This window comes from Nuphar pumila, chromosome 13, assembly GCF_984573655.1.
Source record: "Nuphar pumila chromosome 13, dmNupPumi1.hap1.1, whole genome shotgun sequence".
In the NCBI taxonomy this organism is placed as follows: Eukaryota; Viridiplantae; Streptophyta; class Magnoliopsida; order Nymphaeales; family Nymphaeaceae; genus Nuphar; species Nuphar pumila.
In genome coordinates this window covers 10,832,894-10,852,206 of record NC_143261.1, presented here as the reverse complement: position 1 = coordinate 10,852,206, position 19,313 = coordinate 10,832,894, and positions in this window count along the sequence as shown.

Genomic DNA, 19,313 nt, shown 5'->3' with positions numbered 1-19,313 from the left:
CATAACCCGAACCCAAATGCCTTTTAGTTGTGTGGGTTTGGGTGCACCATGGGTCAGACGCCTGACCGATGGACATCCCAAACTCTTGCCATCACACTAGCTCCTACAAGTGGACTCGACTGAACTTGAACCGGTTCAGCAGGGTCTGTCCAACCACTAGATGTAAATATTATCTGAGCGCTATGGTAGACGAGGGTGAGGTTCATAAGCCTTGATGAGCTATGTTTGCTTAAAATTATGTCCCTATACATATAATACTATTGCCGGGAAATCACATAAAAATAGCACATCCAATGTTTTCTTTACTTTTTAGCGTGTCCATGTGACATGGGTACGTACTTCCTAAGAAAAAGAAGAAGAAAATGGAAAGAACTTACTTTTTCAAGTTTTTAGTTGATAAAATTAAAACCAAAAACAAAATGAATTAAACAACAAAATATTGACATTTTCCGGCTAGACACCAGCCGGAAATGGCTGGGCTGCCGGATGGTATCAACCCAGCCATTTTGGGGTGCACAGTAGCCAAAAAATAGCCAGGAATTGATCTTTTAAAAAGATAAACGATACCACCACCTAGCCTTAACGGCTAGCCTCAATGTCCTTAGAGACGTTGGGACGTTAGTGGGCATATGAAGCCTGCTGTGGGTGGTCGTTTGGATTTTGATGTGACTTTGGATTTGAACTTGGACTTGGATTCAAATTTGGATTTAGCCCGGCTTAGCTCGGCTTGATCTCAGTCTTTGTTTTATTTTGACCAATCTTTTATCACTTTTTTTTAGACCATTTTGTACGTCTTAAAACTGCATAAAAAAAAACATTTATTAAACCTTGAGTTTTTTTATGTTTGACAAAGGTCATTTTTTACATGGGTGACTATTTAGGTAATTATAAATGCATGTTTTCTGTTTGAGCATTAACAAGGGAATGCTACCCATTTGGCCTCAATGGCCTCATGCAAACGGTCATCTAAACCATTTTGCTGGAGTTCATATAAACTCCAGCTACCTTTGGTCCTTCAACCAACAAGCTTTAGTTCTCCTCCCTCTTCTTCATGTTCTATCTCCCTCTCTTTGCCTTCTTTCTGAAGTTGCTCATGGTAGTTGTGTTGTGGTGGTTAGCCTTCTCACTAAAAGTTGACATTGCATGTGAGGAGCAGGCTTGGTTATATTTCAAAAGCAAGGTTGTATCCAACCTTTCTGCACCCCAGTTATATTTAGTAGGGCAATTGGTGTTTTTAAGAAAGCATCATTGTTGTACACCTTCAAGCTTTTGGTCCCACCTACCGTAAAAAAAAAAAAAAACTCCAATACTCACACCACCATCTTGGTCTATAACCAAGTTTTAGGTGTCATCCAAATAGGTCCTTGAGTCTTCACCACCCAGAGAAAAAGAATCCATTCTTATTCAAATATCATGAAAAGATTGTTATATTAAGAAATGAACCATATATTTGTCCACACTCCATGCTCATGGTCCAAGAGTAGATCAGGTCCAAACCAGTGGCGGAGCCAGGGGTGGGCATGGGTGGGCGGTCGCTCACCCCAGAATTAGAAACCGAGTCAAAATATGATACGACTCGGGTCTTCTTCTTCATTCCCCACGATTTGGAGGTTGCATTCTTTCCTTGTGAATGCTTGTCGAAGAATATCAGTGCAGGGTCGTGCAGGAGTGGAGATCACGCCTCCCTGCGATACATAGTTGCTCTGCCTCGATGTTGTGGCAAGGACCGTCCCCTCCGAGAGAGAGCTGAGGAGGCACCTCAGTTGGAAGACCTTCGGCTTGTTGCTGGATCACCACCGAGAAGGAGGTGGCTCAACTACCGAAACAGGCTTTTGATCTCGATGTATGATCTTCACCACCATGGAAGCTTCGTGCCACTGCGCCACCCACAGAGGTCGATGATCACCACCCGAAGTCTGCCCACCCAACAAAAAACTTCTGGCTCCGCCACTGGTCCAAACCATCTACTCTTGAGTTGAGTTGAATTGAGTTGCATTTTGCCACTTAGTTCTTGACCAAACCATCTCCAAGACATCGTTATAGAGACTACAATATAGGACGTATGTATTGCATATTCAATATCATTAATTTTCGATCATATCAAGCATGACTCTATCAACTCGCACCACATGGTAGGGCAAGATCTTGGATTAGCGTCCAAGAGCTACCATCACAACAGATTGGTTGTTTTATCATTATTAATGGTGCTTTAAGTGAGAGGTATCACATAGTATTAGTTAAAAATAGTAAAAAATGTCATCCCTTTTGTGGTGGGCACCATTGTTGCAGAATTTTTTAAAGTAGAAGCATGTGTGAAGTTGATAGATTGGCATGAAAAGAAATCTCACATGGGATGGTGCTTGGCTTGGCTCCTTAGCAAATGGATGGTTCAACATCTTTTTATCGAGAAGAACGTAACTCATTAAAGTTAGGCAAGAAGAATCATGATAAACTGATCTGTTTATTAGTATACTAAGGGGTTAACATCGGGCCGGCCCATCCGGACCTGACCTAAGGACCGGTACCTGTTGCCGACGAAAACGCCCATTCCATGACCTACCAAAAATTCTACATGACTTTCAGGAGGGTTTACCAGGCCGGGTTTTGGGGTGGGTCAGGTTGGATCATTCCTTTATTGCTGATGGAAGCAACATTCTTGGGGCTATTCTTTCACCATGGTTGCCCCCTACTTGGACCGAGATTGGCCAGGTTTGGGCTGTAACTGCAGGCCCAACCCGACAGGATGAAAAAACGGGTCTGGGTAGTGATAAGTGATCCTGGTCCAGCCCAGCCTGTTTATTACTTGTGTCACCCGATCTGCCGTCATCGAATATTTCTTTCTTTCTTTCTCATAGTTGTCTTTTCTTTTCTATTGACCCTCAAAGACATGCATGTATATATGAAAGTGTGGTATATCTCATTTTCAAATTAAAATATGATTACTTACTTTCTAGGTTAATTTTTTGTATATTGACCCCACCTATGGAACTGGCATGAAAGAGTTCTCGTGTCCTGACTCTTGATCATGTATCTGTATTGATTGTTTATTGGTTAATATAAGATCAATTCTCAGTTTGGACCTTACCAGATAAAGTAAATCGTACGTGTGAAATTAATTTTATGTCCATGTGCAGTCACATGGCACACTTTGGTGCATACGCCAACCAGAATTATACTACACGAGCTCGTGCATGTCTGTGGCAGTTTTCACGTTTCCCATTTAACATGAAAAAAAAAACTTACGATGCCGGTTTCACTCGGAACCCATTCCGAGTCAAACCGGTTTAGTCCGAGTTTTAACCGAGTAATGGTCAACGGTGAGTAAAACCCAAACTGTCACTAGGTTGGGACTCCATTTAGTTGCCCGGTTCAAACCCATGAGTTTGCCAACCTTGATTTAGTACACCGCTATGCCTGATCTGCCCTCTATCTTCTGTTGGGTCATAAAGAGATCACTACAAGAAATAAGGCTTTTGCTCGCCATCTTCTATTGGGTCTTAACATGTTGGATATTTTATATGGCATTACATAACTTTTGATGAAATTCATGGATATTCAAATATGATCATAATTATATTCATGAACTATTATTTTGGTATTGCATGCAACTATGAATAAAAACTTATATGGTTTTACCAGTTTTGGTTATAGGATGATCTCATTTGAAAACTTATATAAATTGTATCAATTTAGACACGAGCAAAAAACTCATCTCAGAACTTTGGATACACTATCTTTGTTGTCTTAAAAAACAGGTTAGGAGTATAAGCATGAGTGAGTTGGGGTGACACAGTATATCTCTTTCTTTTTTCTGTTGTAAGGTCTCTTGAATATGAGGCATTCAAGAGATAGACCTACTCACGATACTAATATGGAGAAATCTTCTGAGGACCCGAAAGAGACCACGGAGCATGTAATACACATGAGTTATGTGGACACAACATTATCTCTCTATCAATTAAACAATTTGATATGCACGGGGGGAAATAGCTTTATTGATCAAAGACAATTGTTAATAACCATACTTTTTAGAAGTCGAGATATGATTGGATATGTGAACTTTGGTCTTTGACAATCACCGTATCCTATATTGGTATCATATGTATATGTACCGGATGTTTTCCTGATGCTCATAATAGTAACTAGCTTAAGCACACTTTATTAAGGTCACACCTCTAGTACGCATTTCAATATGGTTTCAATTAATATACTAGTACATATGCATATATTGAGTTAAAGTTATGATTTTTCAAATAAGTTTTTTGTAAATATTATTTTTTATATCTTTAAAATCTCTATAATTTTTAGAGTTATATGTTATTTAAAAATATTATCTAATAAGGAATGATCTTGTCTATTAAGAAAGTGTGGTTGGAGGTTAGCACCAATTGAAACTCATTTTCTTAATGAAAAAGTGAAGTTTTGATACTCTATAAATAGAGAGTATCACATTAAGGATGAGCAATAGAGAAATCATTTTGGGTAGCTTTGTGTTATGTAGCCAAGGGGTAAACCCATGTTTGCCTCATTCAGTGTGCTCATAAACCTAAGGTGGACACAAGATTGATCCCTATTCCATTTTGATGGTAGCTCAAGTTACAATAACTTGATATTGTCTTGTGCCTTTTTTTTTCAATCATTATGGATTTAAGAGCTTTGACTTGTGAAATGTGTGTTTTATCTTTCTCTCTTCCTTAATGTCATTATTGATTTATATATACTATTTATTCAAATTTGTATTCTAATCTTATACATATATTTGGGTTGGATTATACTCAAAATCTGGTAGTACTTGACTTAGTCAGATTGTGAAAGTTATAACTTTATAATCGTATATCAGAATTCAATGATTTTTGCTGCATTCAAAAACATATTCAAGTAACTAAATTCTGTACTTTTAGGCCAAAAGATTTTTTTCCTTTTTCATGTCCAAAGTTTTCCAAATAATAACTAGCTTAAGAACATTTTATTAAGGTTAGACCTCTAGTACGTATTTCAATATGGTTTCATTTAGTATACTAGTAAATATGCATATATTGAGTTAAATTTATGATTTTCTAAATAAGTTTTTTGTAAATAAGTCGAGATATGATTGGATATGTAAACTTTGGTCTTAGACAATCACAGTATCCTATATATATATATATATATATATATATATATATTGGGTGAGCAATGCTTTTCTGATGCTTGTAATAGTGACTAGCTTAAGCACATTTTATTAAGGTTAGACCATTAGTACTTAGTTCAATATGGTTTCAGTTAGTATACTAGTAAATATGCATATATTTAGTTAAAATTGTGATTTTCCAATATTATATTTTTTCTAGCAGAAATTTGCGCCAAAAAAATGATATTTTTTGGCAGTGTAAGGTTGCTTCAGGAAATGCATTATCGACGATACCTTTCCTGTTGGCGTATTTTTGTGCCAGCAAAGGTTTTTACTGGTGCTATTGTTGCACTAGTAAAACCTTTATTTCTTGTAATGGATGGAAGGCAATTTGGTGCAGGGGCTCACTCAAAGTGTGATATGTGATTGCACCTGATTTGCCTTCATATTGGACGGTCTTCAAAGATATGGATGTCTGAGAAAGAGTGTCCAAAGTCAACATAGAGTTATTTTATTCATTATGGATCATGTCACAAAGATAAGTACGAGGATGTGTAATGTGGGTTTCACTTGCAAGATCCATTGCCTACGTGTCCACATATATCCGGTCGTGTCACCAGAGACACAATGCCAAAATGGTAGCTCTAAGCCCCAAGAAGTTTGGTGTAGTAAGATGAGACTGAGGGCGCTAGGTGGGTGGTCTAGGTTCAAATCTTCTGAGCATCATCTCCTGCACAAGCCGAAGCGTAAGGACCTCAGGGATGAGACGTAAGCCCCCAAAATTCTACACTGCCAAGACAGTGATTGTAACTACGACAAACAGAGCAAGCGTGAAAAGGGGGTGACATAGATTATGGAAAGGCATAAAGAGTACAACATATATAGAATGAAAAAAAGTAAATGACATGTTGGATTAATGTGTTAGATTAATTTGTGACATTGCCTGTAAAAAAAAATTATGAAAAAGTGCATTGAATTAAATTATCATTTATGAGTAATACTATTCTAATTTGTCTCACTAGAGTTGGTCAAGTATGAATGGTAATCATCGTTTCTGATATTTTAGACTAATACAATAACATGTATGTTATAAAAAAAAATGATCATGCAATTCTAATCAGTCTAGCACTTTATCTACACATTGGCATATGATATAATTAACATGTTGGATATTTTATATGGCCTTACATAACTTTTGATAAAACTCATGGATACTCAAATATGATCATAATTATGTTCATGAATCATTGTTTTGGTACTGCATGAAACTATGACTTATGCAAGATTTTATTATGGTTTTCTAGTTTTGGTTGTAGGATGATCTCATCTGAAAACTTATATAAATTGTGTCAATTTAGACATAAGAAAAAACTTCTCTCAAAACTTTGAATACACTATCTTTGAAGTCTTATAAATAAGGTTGTGGGTATATGCCTGAGTGAGTTGGGGTGATACAATATAACTCTTTCTTTTTATGTTGTAGGGTCTTTTGAATACAAGGCATTCAAGAGATAAACCTACTTACGAAACTAACATGGAGAAATCTTTTGAGAATCCAACATAGACTATGGAGCATGTGACACACATGATTGCAGTGAACATGACATTGTCTCTTTGCAAATTAGACAATTTGATATGTGCAAGGTTTTATTGATCAAAGGCAATTGTTAATAGCTACACTTGTTAGAAGTCGTCGAGATATAATTAGATATGTGAACTTTGGTCTTAGACGGCCAACATATCCTATATTAGTATCATATGCATATGTATTAGGTGAGCAACACTTTTCTGATGCTCGTAATAGTAACTAACGTATGCACATTTTATTAAGGTCGAACCTCTAGTACCTATTTCAATATGGTTTCAATTAGTATACTAGTAAATATGCATATATTGGGTCAAAGTTATAATTTTTAAAATAAGTTTTTTGTAAATATTGGTTTTGCGACATTTTTGCAATTATTTTGTTTGTTAAACTTTTTTTTTATTTCTAAAATCTCTACACCTTTTTAGAGTTATATGTTATTTTAAAATATTACCTAATTAGGGATGATCTTATCAATTAAGAAAGTGTGGTTGGAGGTTGGTATCAATTAAAACTCTTTTTCTTAATGGGAAAGTAGAGTTCTCATACTATATAAGTAGAGAGTATCACCTTAAAGATGAGCAATCGAGAAATCATTTTGGGTAGCCTTATGCCATATAGAGAATAGGCAAACCAAGGTTTGCATTATTTAGGTGTGTTCATAAACCTAAGGTGGACACAAGGTTGAGCCTGATTCCTTTTTTATGGTAGCTCAAGTTAAAATAAGTTTATATAGTCTTGTGTATTTTTTTTCAATCATTATGGATTTGAGAGCTTTGATTAGTGAGTTGTATTTTTTATCTTTCTCTCTTTATTAATGTCATTATTGATTTATGTATATTATTTATTCAAAATTGTGTTATGATTTTATACATATATTTGGGTTCGATCATACTCGAAATTGGGTAGTACTTGACTTAGTAAGCTTGAAAAAACTATAGCTTTGCAATCATATATCAAAATTCAATGATTTTTTTTTTGCATTGAAAAACTTATTCAATTAACTAAATTTTGTATTTTTAGGCTAAAAGAAAATTTCTCCTTTTCATGTCCAAAATTGCATAAAAATCTAATTATTTTTATTTTAGCAGGATTAGAAACCTAGTCGCGTTGACTCTGCCTACCGTATTTACGATCACTGTCCTGACAACATAGAACTATGTGGGCTTACCACTTGCCCCTAGGGAGTCACAACACTTTGGCTTATGCAAGGAATGATGCCCATGGGATTTGAACCTAGAGTGTCTGCCTACAAACCCCTTTGGGCATCCGTTTAACTCAAGTTAATAATGAAATAAAAGAGTAAAATTGCCAAGATAGCTTTTGGGTTAAAAATAGCAAGCCAATTAGTCTCATTTAAGTTATAAGATATAAAAAAATGTTTCCTTTATAACTTGAAAATGATGAAGGTAACTTGGGTATTTTATTGAGCCTTATGTCCAAAGGGTTGAGAAGCTTGAAGAATGGGACATATGATGGAGTCCATTCTACATTTTGTCCTTGCCAATGATGTTAAAATCAGTTCGCTAGGTGAATCAGTTCTTAAAAAAATGAAAATGAAAATCAAATCAATCTTGAATCAACCCCTTTTTACCATCATATGATACTTGTCATTAAGAAGTAAAAAATGTTAAAAAATTAACTCCTTCAAAAACATTAAAAAATGAATTAAATTGACCATGAATAAGCCACTTTTTAAATCATCTTTGGGGTGATTTGATCTGAATCTGCCAACTCAATTTCATTTTCACAACATTTGTCCCAGTCATCCAACATATTAGTCCACATTTTGAGAGAGATTTGTACTAATACTACCCATACAGACGCAGTGGGATGCTTGGGCTCAACATAATCTTCTTACATATGACACCAGAGGATAAGGTCCTTTTTTAGACGCTTATGGTATGTTTGATGGCTTGTCCAGGATTGAACGAAATAAACAAAAAAGACATAACAGAACACCGATTTTGTTTGTTCCGTAACAATTGTATAAAGTCCAATGTTTGTTTGGACCGTACTCGAATGTTGTAGTCCAAATGTTTGTTGTTTGATGATGATGTGCAGACAACTTGGATAGTCATGGATAATGAGTAACATTACTTCGTTATGGATTGTATGACCTAATTCGTTCACTATTTTATATGTTTCAACAAGTTTATTGTGGATTTTTGGCCCAAATATGAATCCAATTACGATTGTTTGTTTAAAACCATGATTTTTTATCTGAATATGAATATTGAATTGGATCCAAGTACCAAAACATATAAAAATGTATGTAAAACAACTATGCAACAACTTTTTTGATATCCTGAGATTATAATTGTCATCATATATGGATTCAAATATGAATGTATGTCTAAAATCATGAATTTAAGTCATCAACTATAGATCTCGAATGAGATAGAATTACCAAAACATACAAAAACTTATGTAAAACAACTACGCAACAATCAACCTGCTCATAAATATATTCATTTCAATTAATAAAAAATCAACATATGTTCCCAAATACATTCATCCGATAATCACCAATTGAATCTCAAATATATTCATTAAAAAAATCACTTGTGTTCCCATACATACATTCATTATATTTTTTTGAATAAAAAGTTCACAAGAGGTGTACTCCATTGCATTTTATACTTCTTGTACTTCACTCGTTACCGTCATTGTACACCTATGTTCATTTCATTAGTAAGACTTTCTAGTATAATTTTCATGCCCCAGACTTTTTTTTTTTTAGAGAGAGAGCATTGATGGCATCGTTGCATTTTTTTTTTAAATGCATTCTCACTGTTCCCTTGCGACTTACAGTGTACAGTTGCGCTTTGAGTCTGTTTTGCTTTTGTTGAGTTTGATGTAAGCTGCCCGGTTCAGGTGAATCAATACCCCGAAAGGGCAGCCCGTATACTTGAACTGTAATAGCCTGCGGGCAAAATTGTGAATGAAGTAAATGCGTTGAGCTTTCTTTTTTTCACCCTCGTTGTGATTGCTTCTTGTGATTGCAATTTTTTTCCCTCTATTCTCTCTTGCTCTCTTGAACTCTGATTACAAGCTTTCGCGACCGGCAAGCGAGCTGACAAGTAGGCTTGCGGCGGTGAGGAAGGACCGTCGCGCCGCGCTGACCCATTGAAGAAAATAGGCCTGTGACAAGTGGTACCAGAGCCCGTTCTCGTGCTGGGGAAGAGACTCTGGAGTCGGTGTCGACAGACACGCCGACAAGCTGCGATTTGTGAGCAAGACATCGTGGCGCCTTATCAAAACTTGCGCAACACCAAAGGCAAGGCAGTTGCTGAAGCTGAGGAGATGGGTTCACCTCGAGGCCAAGAAGAGTTGGTTGCAACTGTTAACAAGCTAGTGGAAGAGGTGACTTCACATGATGAACCAATTTCACGCGCATGTAAATCATTCAATAGACTGAATGATGTGGTGGCGAGCCTGCAAGAGCAGGTAACCTTATTAATGGGGCAGGTCACTTCGTTGACGACTACAGTGGCCGACTTGCAGACTGAAGTAGGGGAGCTTCAGTTGAAGAACTGTACGTTGCAGCGGACAGTGACCCTAAATGGCGAAAATGGTGAGAGACCATCAATGATTGATGTACCAAGACCCGCAAAATTCAATGGTTCTCGCGACAGCAAGGCCATTGAGAACTTCTTGTTCCAAGTAAAAGACTACTTGGATATCCAGAATGTGACCCTTGAAGATCTGATGATCAAGGCTGCAACGACATTACTTGATGGGGATGCTATCGCTTAGTGGAGGCGGAAGCGCAATGACATGGAGAGGGGTCAATATGTGATAGACACCTTTGATGACTTCAAAAAGGAGTTGCACAACTACTTCATGCCAAGAAATGCGTAGAGGCAGGCTTATCGGATGGTCTGTGAGCTCAAACATACTGGTTCATTGCAAGACTATGTCAGAATGTTCCAGAAGCTTATGCTGGAGATACCTAACATGCCAGAAGACGACATGCTCAACTGGTTCATTGTGGGACTTCAGCCATGGGCACAGTCTGAAGTGGAAAGGAGCAACCTCCGTATTTTGGAAGATGCATATGTGGCGGCTAAACGCTTAGTTGACACTCAACGCAGGCCTTTCACCCCATCAACCAAAGTTGGGAAGAAGCCTGACTACAGAGGCAAGAAGAATGAGCAGCGCATTGATAAAGGTAAGGCGTCGACACGCCATCAATCCGAAAAGAAACAGAACTTCACAAAGCATAACAACAACAACAAGGGTGTGGTTGTGACATGTTGGTTCTGCGATGATAGACATATCGCCAGGCAGTGCCCAAAGCGCCTTGTAAAGGACGACGAGCAAGCCAATGCTGCACAACAAGAATGCAGTGACACTGAGACCATGCAAACAAGGATGAAGGTCATGCGATCGATTAACGCAGCTAGAAGTTGCGTAGCTAAGAACATGCAGGTCAGTAAGGAACTTATGTACGTAGAAGTCATTATGAATGGAAAGTCTACTTCAGCAATGGTAGACTCGGGGGCCACACAAAACTTTGTCTCGCGGGAAGAGACAGAGCGGTTGGGCTTGAAAACTGGGCCAAAGCAGAGGACTATTAAAAAGTAAACTCTGAGGCCAAGCTCATCCTTGGTGAAGCAAGAGATGTGGCTACTCAAGTGGGGAGTTGGGTCGGCAAAGCCAACTTCTCTGTGGTGCCCCTGGAGGATTTCAATGTGATTATGGGTATGGAGTTTCTGCGAAGCCAGAATGTTATGATGCTGCCAAAGTTTAACACGTTGACGATCATGGGGTCAGATTTGCCACACACAGTGCAGTGCCTTACGCAGAAAGGCAAGTCTTATGTGTTATCGGTAATGCAACTGAAGAAGAGTGTCAAGCATGGGGAGCATACATTCTTAGTTGCAGTGCGTGCAGATGAAGGAAAGGTAGAAGCAGCAGTGCCGCCGACCCTAGCCCCACTATTGGAGAAGTTTCGGGGGGTGATGCCCCCGGAATTGCCAAAGCGTCTTCCGCCAAGACGCGAGGTCGACCACAAGATTGAGTTGACCCCGGGAGCGAAGCCTCCTGCAATGGTTCCATACCGTATGGGGCCAACTGAGCTGAAGAAGCTGCGCAGGCAGCTAGACGAGATGTTGGACGCAAGCATTGTTCATCCATCAAAAGCCCCATTTGGTGCCCCGATCATTTTCCAGATGAAACATGATGGCTCTAAACGGTTATGTGTGCATTACCGTGCCTTGAACAAGGTCACAGTGAAGAACAAGTACCCATTGTCATTGATAGCAGACTTGTTCGATCAGCTAGGCAGTGCCCGTATCTTTTCTAAGCTAGATCTGCAATCGGGTTACTGGCAGGTGAGGATTGCCGAAGGTGATGAGCCGAAAACAACTTGCATCACCCGCTATGGTGCTTACGAATTTCTAGTAATGCCATTCGGTTTGACAAATGCTCCAGCCATGTTCACGACTTTAATGAACCAGATCTTCTACCCTTACTTAGACAAGTTTGTGGTAGTCTACCTGGATGATATCGTGATCTACAGCAGCAACATGGAGGAACATGTTGAGCACTTGCGAACAGTGTTTCAGGTGCTGAAGGAGAATGACCTCTATGTCAAACACGAGAAGTGTCTCTTCGGGCAGGAGGAGATCAACTTCCTTGGCCACATTGTGGGGCGTGGTGTGCTGCGTATGGATGGGCAGAAGATAAGGGTCATCCAGGAATGGGTTCCGCCAAGCAAAGTGTCAAAATTGCGATCATTCCTCGGTTTGGCAAACTATTATCGGTGTTTTATCGAAGGTTATTCCCTCATTGTTGCGCCCCTCACAGATTTGTTAAAGAAGAATCGGGTATGGTTCTGGACAGGAGCGTGCCAAGATGCCTTCGATGGCTTGAAGAAAGCCTTAGTGAGGGAGTCAGTGCTGTGACTGCCTGATCATTCGAGACCCTTTGAAGTCCACACTTATGCCTCAGACTTTTCCATTGGCGGAGTTATTATGCAAGATGGTCATCCGATCGCATATGAGAGTCGCAAGCTGAAGGATGCAGAGAGGTGTTACACAGTGCACGAACGTGAGATGACTGCCATTGTGTATTGCCTCAGGACCTGGCGGCACTACCTTTTGGGTGCTGAGTTCGTCGTCAAGACGGACAATGTGGCCATGAGCTATTTTCAGACACAAAAGAAGTTGACGTTTAAACAAGCTCGATGGCAGGTGTTTTTGTTGAGTTCGACTTTGCCTTGGAGTACAAGGTTATAAAGACCAATGTTGTGGCGGATGCCCTGAGCCATAAGGCTGAACTGACAGATGCGCGCGCAGAGTCTTCTGAAGTGCATTTGGAGGGTGTGTTGTTGAGCCGCATCCGCGAGGGTACGCAGCAGGATTCGACCGCACAACACCTTGTTTCTCTGGCGCAGGCAGGGAAGACTCGGTGATTTTGGCTACAGGATGACCTCCTTGTAACAAAAAAGGGACACATCTTTGTACCACGGTGGGGAAGCCTTCGCTGAGAGCTACTCAAGGAGTGCCATGATACACTATGGGTTGGCCATACTGGTCAGGAGCGGACCTTAGCACTCCTTGAGCGCGGCTACTATTGGCCGCAGATGAGAGGCGACGTTGAGGGGTATGTGCGGACATGCCTCATCTGCCAACAAGATAAGGGGACAAACCAGAAGGCTGTCGGTCTCCTTGAGCCTCTACCAATTCCAGAATGTCCTTGGGATAGCATCTCCATGGACTTTATTGTTAGTCTGCCGAAGGTAGAGGGCCTCAGTTCTATTTTGGTTATGGTGGATAGTTTCTCAAAGTATGCCACCTTCATCCCAGCTTTCAAGGAGTGCCCTGCAGAGTAGTTCGTAAAGCATGTGGTGAAGCACTGAGGCATACCAAAGAGTATTGTGAGTGATCGCGATGCTCGCTTCACGGACAAGTTCTGGCGTGAAGTATTTCGGCTACTTGGCTCTGAGTTGCTGTTTTCAACAAGCTTCCATCCGCAGACAGATGGGCAGACAGAGCGTATCAACGGGATACTGGAGCAGTACCTTAGGCACTTTGTTAGTGTCAATCAGAAAAATTGGGTAAAGCTTTTTGATGTGTCACAGTTTTGTTATAATCTGCAGAAGAGCGAGTCTTCAGGCCACAGTCCATTCGAGATAGCCACGGTGCAGCAGCCATTGACCCCGCACACTCTTGCCACACAAGAAAAGGGAAGGCCATCATTCGCCTATCAGTTTGTTCGCGACTGGCACGAGCAAAATGAGTTGGCGAAAGCATTCTTACACAAAGCGACAAAGAGAATGAAGAAGTGGGCGGACAAACACCATCGGCTCGCAGGGTTCCAAGTTGGGGACCAAGTGTTGGTGAAGTTATATCCTGGTCGCACAGGCATCTTCCGCGGGCGGCACCGCAGACTACTCAGAAACTATGAGGGACCCTTCACCATCACAAAGAAGGTGGGCAAGCTGTCATACAAGCTGGAGTTGCCCCCAGAGTTCAAGGTGCACCCGGTGTTCCACGTGTGCAACCTCAAGCAGTTCCATCCAGATGATGGAGACCCGGAACGCAATGTGCCGCAACGCGCTCCCATCATGCAGAGGGCCCTGGCAGCACAACGGGCCGAGAAGCATCTCAGTCAGATCCTTCGCCACAAGGTCAACTACTTGAGACAAATGAAGAAATACTTGGTGCAGTGGGAGGAAACAACGGAACCAACGTGGGAGCCTGCATTTCGAATGAACAACTGCTACCCGGCTGAAGTCAGGGCTTACCACGAAACAGATGGCGTCAAGGACGGCGCATGATTTGAAGGGGGGAGAATGTTCCCTTGCGACTTACAATGTACGGTTGCGCTTAGAGTCTGTTTTGCTTTTGTTGAGTCTGATATAAGCTGCCCGGTTCAGGTGAATCAATACCCCGAAGGGGCAACCCATATACTTGAACTGTAATAGCCTGCGGGCAAAATTGTGAATGAAGTAAATGCGTTGAGCTTTCTTTTGTTCACCCTCATTGTGATTGCTTATTGTGATTGCAATTTCTCTCCCTCTATTCTCTCTTGCTTTCTTGCACTCTGATTACAAGCTTCCGCGACCGGCAAGCGAGCTGACGAGTAGGCTTGCGGCGGTGAGGAAGGACCGTCGCGCCGCGCTGGCCCATTGAAGAAAATAGGCCCGTGACATCCACTGTCCCTATTCTTTTTGTAACACAGGGGTGAAACATAAATAACAATGTATGGCATCCCACGTTTGTTAAAAAAAAAAGTGAAAAGAGGCTTTTTGTCCCCCGCAATGTGCGGGACGTGCCATCAAACGTACCCTTATGGTCTACAAGCTAATTAAGTGGCCTAATGCCTAACAGGACACCCGTAGTTTATTTGGGTTTTTCATAATAGTCGGCTATATTTTAGGATATAGGATAACAAGATTAAAGATTCCTCCCTATCTGATCGGATAAAGCTTTTCATAAATATCATCGTTATCCTTTAACTTTGCACTTGCCCAATGCATTAATGCCTTGATTTTATGATTTTATGTGTAATGACCACACTGCTTCCGGATACTTTCTTAAATAATTACACAAACTAACTGTCATAAATGTTAAAATGTTGAAATGATAATGACTGGGGTTGTCAACGGGTCGGGTTTGTATAGGGCGTTAAAATGGATCTGAACCTGCATTTCTTGGTATGGGCATAAAAATGCCGACCCAAATATTATTAAGTCCAACGAAACCTGACCCAAGTCAAATGTGAACTGGGTTTGAGTTATGATTTTTGCCTGATATCTCACCCGACACTTGAATGTTTTATATATGTTTTTAGTAAAAGTAAGCTTCTGAAATTATACGGATGCTGTTTTAAGATTTCATTTTATTGACCGGACAAAACCCAATTATGACAACTTGTTATTTATAAGGCAGGTGCGGGTACACCTTGATGGGTCGGATCTATTGCCCGCCCTTAGTCAAATGACTAGGGAGAGTGTTTGAATGCCATGTACCTAGTGTTCAAGGAGAATCTGTCAAGGGACTCATACCAGATCCAATCTTTATGCAAATAGGGGTTCTATATCCCTGATTTGTGATCCTCAAAACCACCCTAAAGATTTCAGTCCTTACCATGGTGAAACCATTGTTTAGAGCTGGACCTCTAATTTGATTCAAGTTCAATTTGTGTTATGCTGCCATTTAGAAACTTGGTTTAGTTTTTTTTTTTTTTACTGGTGAGGAACCCTTACCAAGAACTAGGTCACTTAATGGTCTCACTCTCACCTCCTGCGAGGTAAACCTTGGTTGGGGTCCCCGTCACCCAAGCCCTTACGACGCCCACTAATTGAAGATTCTCGCACACCCGGTGGGAGTCAAACCAGGGACAAAGGGGTCAACACCTTCTTCCCAAGCCCGCTGCCACTTGGGCAACCCTAGCCGGTGTAGAAACTGGCTTTAGCTTTGTACTGCATCCTTAACTCAAGGTTTTCACCTGTTTTATCTTTGGCTTATAGTTAACCAAGTAATGATAATTGCCTCCCATGATTTGGGTTGGAAAAAGAATTGCTGAAACTCTCTTTTTACCATCTAGTGCATGGTCTTTTTCATTGGTCTTTCATCAACTTTAAAAACTAGCTTATTGGAGGGCCCCAAGTCTGGATCGGGTGCAATATGATTGCACAAAAAATTGTGCATTAAGCACTCTATAGCCGTTCATCAGGTTTTGTGTCCCACACCTTACAGGCCTTGTCCCAAGATGGAGGGTGATGAGGTACTTAATGCACAAATATTTGTGCAATCATATTGCACCTGATCTTTTCACCCCTAGACAACAGAGGGCTCAAGGTTTTATGTCCACTTTTGCAAAGCAGGTTATATGTTCCCCCCCCCCCCCCCCCCCCCCGAACAGGGGAGTTAGCTACATCTCATGTTTGGGGGTCCCAAAGAGCACCACGTATGTAAGCATGTGTGTCTCGTATCCCCATGTTTGTCAGCATTAATTAGCATTGGAGTTTGATGTGATTGCAAAGACTTAAGTACCCTCTCCTCCATTGGTGCAAAAAAAAACGACGATTCTTGAAAAGGAGTGGTTGTAAAGACTTAAGTGCCCCGAAGATGATTATTTAAGACAGTATCTGCACTGCAGGATTATCCGAGAAAGAAATCTCCCCTGGAGGAGGCCATGAACATCAACCCTCTCACTCTCTCTCTCCCTTCTCTTTCTGATTCTATGCACATCCAGCAGAAGATCCTACATTGCTCCAACAAGCACCGACTGACCTGCACATTGACTGTTGTGGAGCCTGATTCAGAGTTTTTACCCTTACAGAAGAAGGGTTTGGGGGCTCCTCCCAGCGTGTGTAGCATCATTCAACAAAATGAGTTGTAGATCCCGATTCAGAGTTTTTACCCTTACAGGAGAGGGGTCTGGGGGCTCCTCCCAACGTGGGTAACATCATTCAACTTGAAGAGTTGTGGAGTCTGATTCAGAGTTTTTACCCTTACAGAAAGGGGGGTCTGAGGGCTCCTCCCAGCGTGGGTAGCATCATTCAACTTGATGAGTTGTGGAGTCTGATTCAGAGTTTTTGCCTTTATAGGAGGAGGGTTTGGGGGCTCCTTCCAGCGTGGATAGCATCGTTCGACTTGATTCATTGTGGAGCTTGATTTAGAGTTTTTGCTCTTATAGGAGGAGGGTTTGGGGGCTCCTCCCAACGTGAGTAGCATCGTTCAACTTGATTCGTTGTGGAGCCTGATTTAGAGTTTTTGCCCTTACAGGAGGGGGGTCCGGGGGTTCCCCCCGGCACGGGTCCCGGGTGTCGTGGTAAAAAAATACACATGGTATCGTGGTGAGAAAGACATATTTTTGTTCCAAGAAAGGTTGGAAGAAATCAATGGAAAATCCAACAAGGAGCATGCTAGAATCAAGATGTGAATGTCAAACGAGAATGGTGTTGTGCAACTCAAATAACACAAAATAATAGGGGTTTGGTTTTTAGTTAAAATGAGGAATGAAATGACGATAGAAATTGCTTAAAATTTACAAAAATATACTAGACTCAATAACGAATACACCACTTTTTACGGATTTGGAATATGACATTCGGTTAGGGAGATATGACACTGACAAGTTGGTCCTAATTCGGGTAGCGATTTACAGCGATTTGCTAACTGAATAACACTACAAATCGCTATAGTGATTTGCAGAAGACACTACAAATCGCTATAGCGATTTGCGGAAGAATCTACAAATCGCTATAGCGATTTGCGGAAGACACTACAAATCGCTATAGCGATTTACGAAATACACTACAAATCACTATAGCGATTTGCGATTTGTAGTGTCTTCCGCAAATCACTATAGTGTTTCATTGGAGACCCGAAAACACTACAAAATGATGTAGAAAAACCCGATAATACTACAAATTGTTGTTGGAAGGCCCAAAAAAAATTTGGTTTGGAGGGCGCTGCCTCCCGCCAGGGGTGGCCCCCCCTGGACCCTCGCCCACTGACCGCGCAACGGGATCCGCACCAGGGGGGAGCCCCCGAACCCCCCTCATGTAAGGGAAAAAGCTTTAAATCATACATAGAAGTAGAGAGAGAAGGGAGAGAGAGTGAGAGGGTTGATGTTCATGGCCTTCTGCAGCGGGAACTCTTTACCTCCCTCGATTTCTTCTTTAGAGAGAGAGAGAGTTTTACAGTGTTTTACGGAGAAGGAAGAAGAAGAAGATGGCGATGAAAAGTTCAAACGAACATTTTTGATGGCTCAGGTTTGTTTCATCGGATGACCATCAGATCGTCGACTCACCATCAGATCGTCGGCTCACCATCGTTTCGCCGAATTACCATCGACGAAACGATTAAGGTTCATTTCGCTGGGTAGACTTTGAAGAGTCAACATCATCCTTGACTTTCTAGATGAAGGACATGTTTGTCCTTTTTTGAACTGTTTGTTTTTTCTTTTTTGAATGAAGGGCATTTTTGTTATTTTCTCAAACGATTAAGGTTCGTTTCGCTTGGTAGACTTTGAAGAGTCAACATCATCCATGACTTTATGGATGGAGGACATGTTTGTCCTTTTTTTGAATTGTTTGTTTTTTCTTTTTTGAATAAAGGGCATTTTTGTCATTTTCTCAAACCATCGCTTTATGAGAATAATAGCAAGAAAGGGTACTTAAGTCTTTACAACCGCACCACACTCCAATGCTAAGTGATGTCAACATACATAGGAATACGAGCCCCATGTGCTTGTATACGTGGTGCTCCTTTAGACCCCCGAACACAGACCTGGGATTCAGTGAATCATCGGGGGCGAACATACACCACCCTCTCCCACTTTTGGTTTGAGAGCAAACTAACCTTGGGTTTGTCTCTTAGCACATTTGCATTTAGCTATTTAGAAGTACTTTTCAATACTTTTCTCAAGGGTGAGATACTTATTTATAGTGTTGAGACCTCTTCTCCCATTAAGAGGGGAGTCTCAAATAGCCTTATCTTCAGCCACACTTTCCTAAACCATGCCAAACTCTCATTAATTAATTTTAATTAATAATTTATAACTCTTTTAAGAAGTGGTTGTATAGATTTTAGAGGTACCAAAATAATATCGAATAATTTAGGTTTTTACAAAACACATTCCCAAAACTTGATT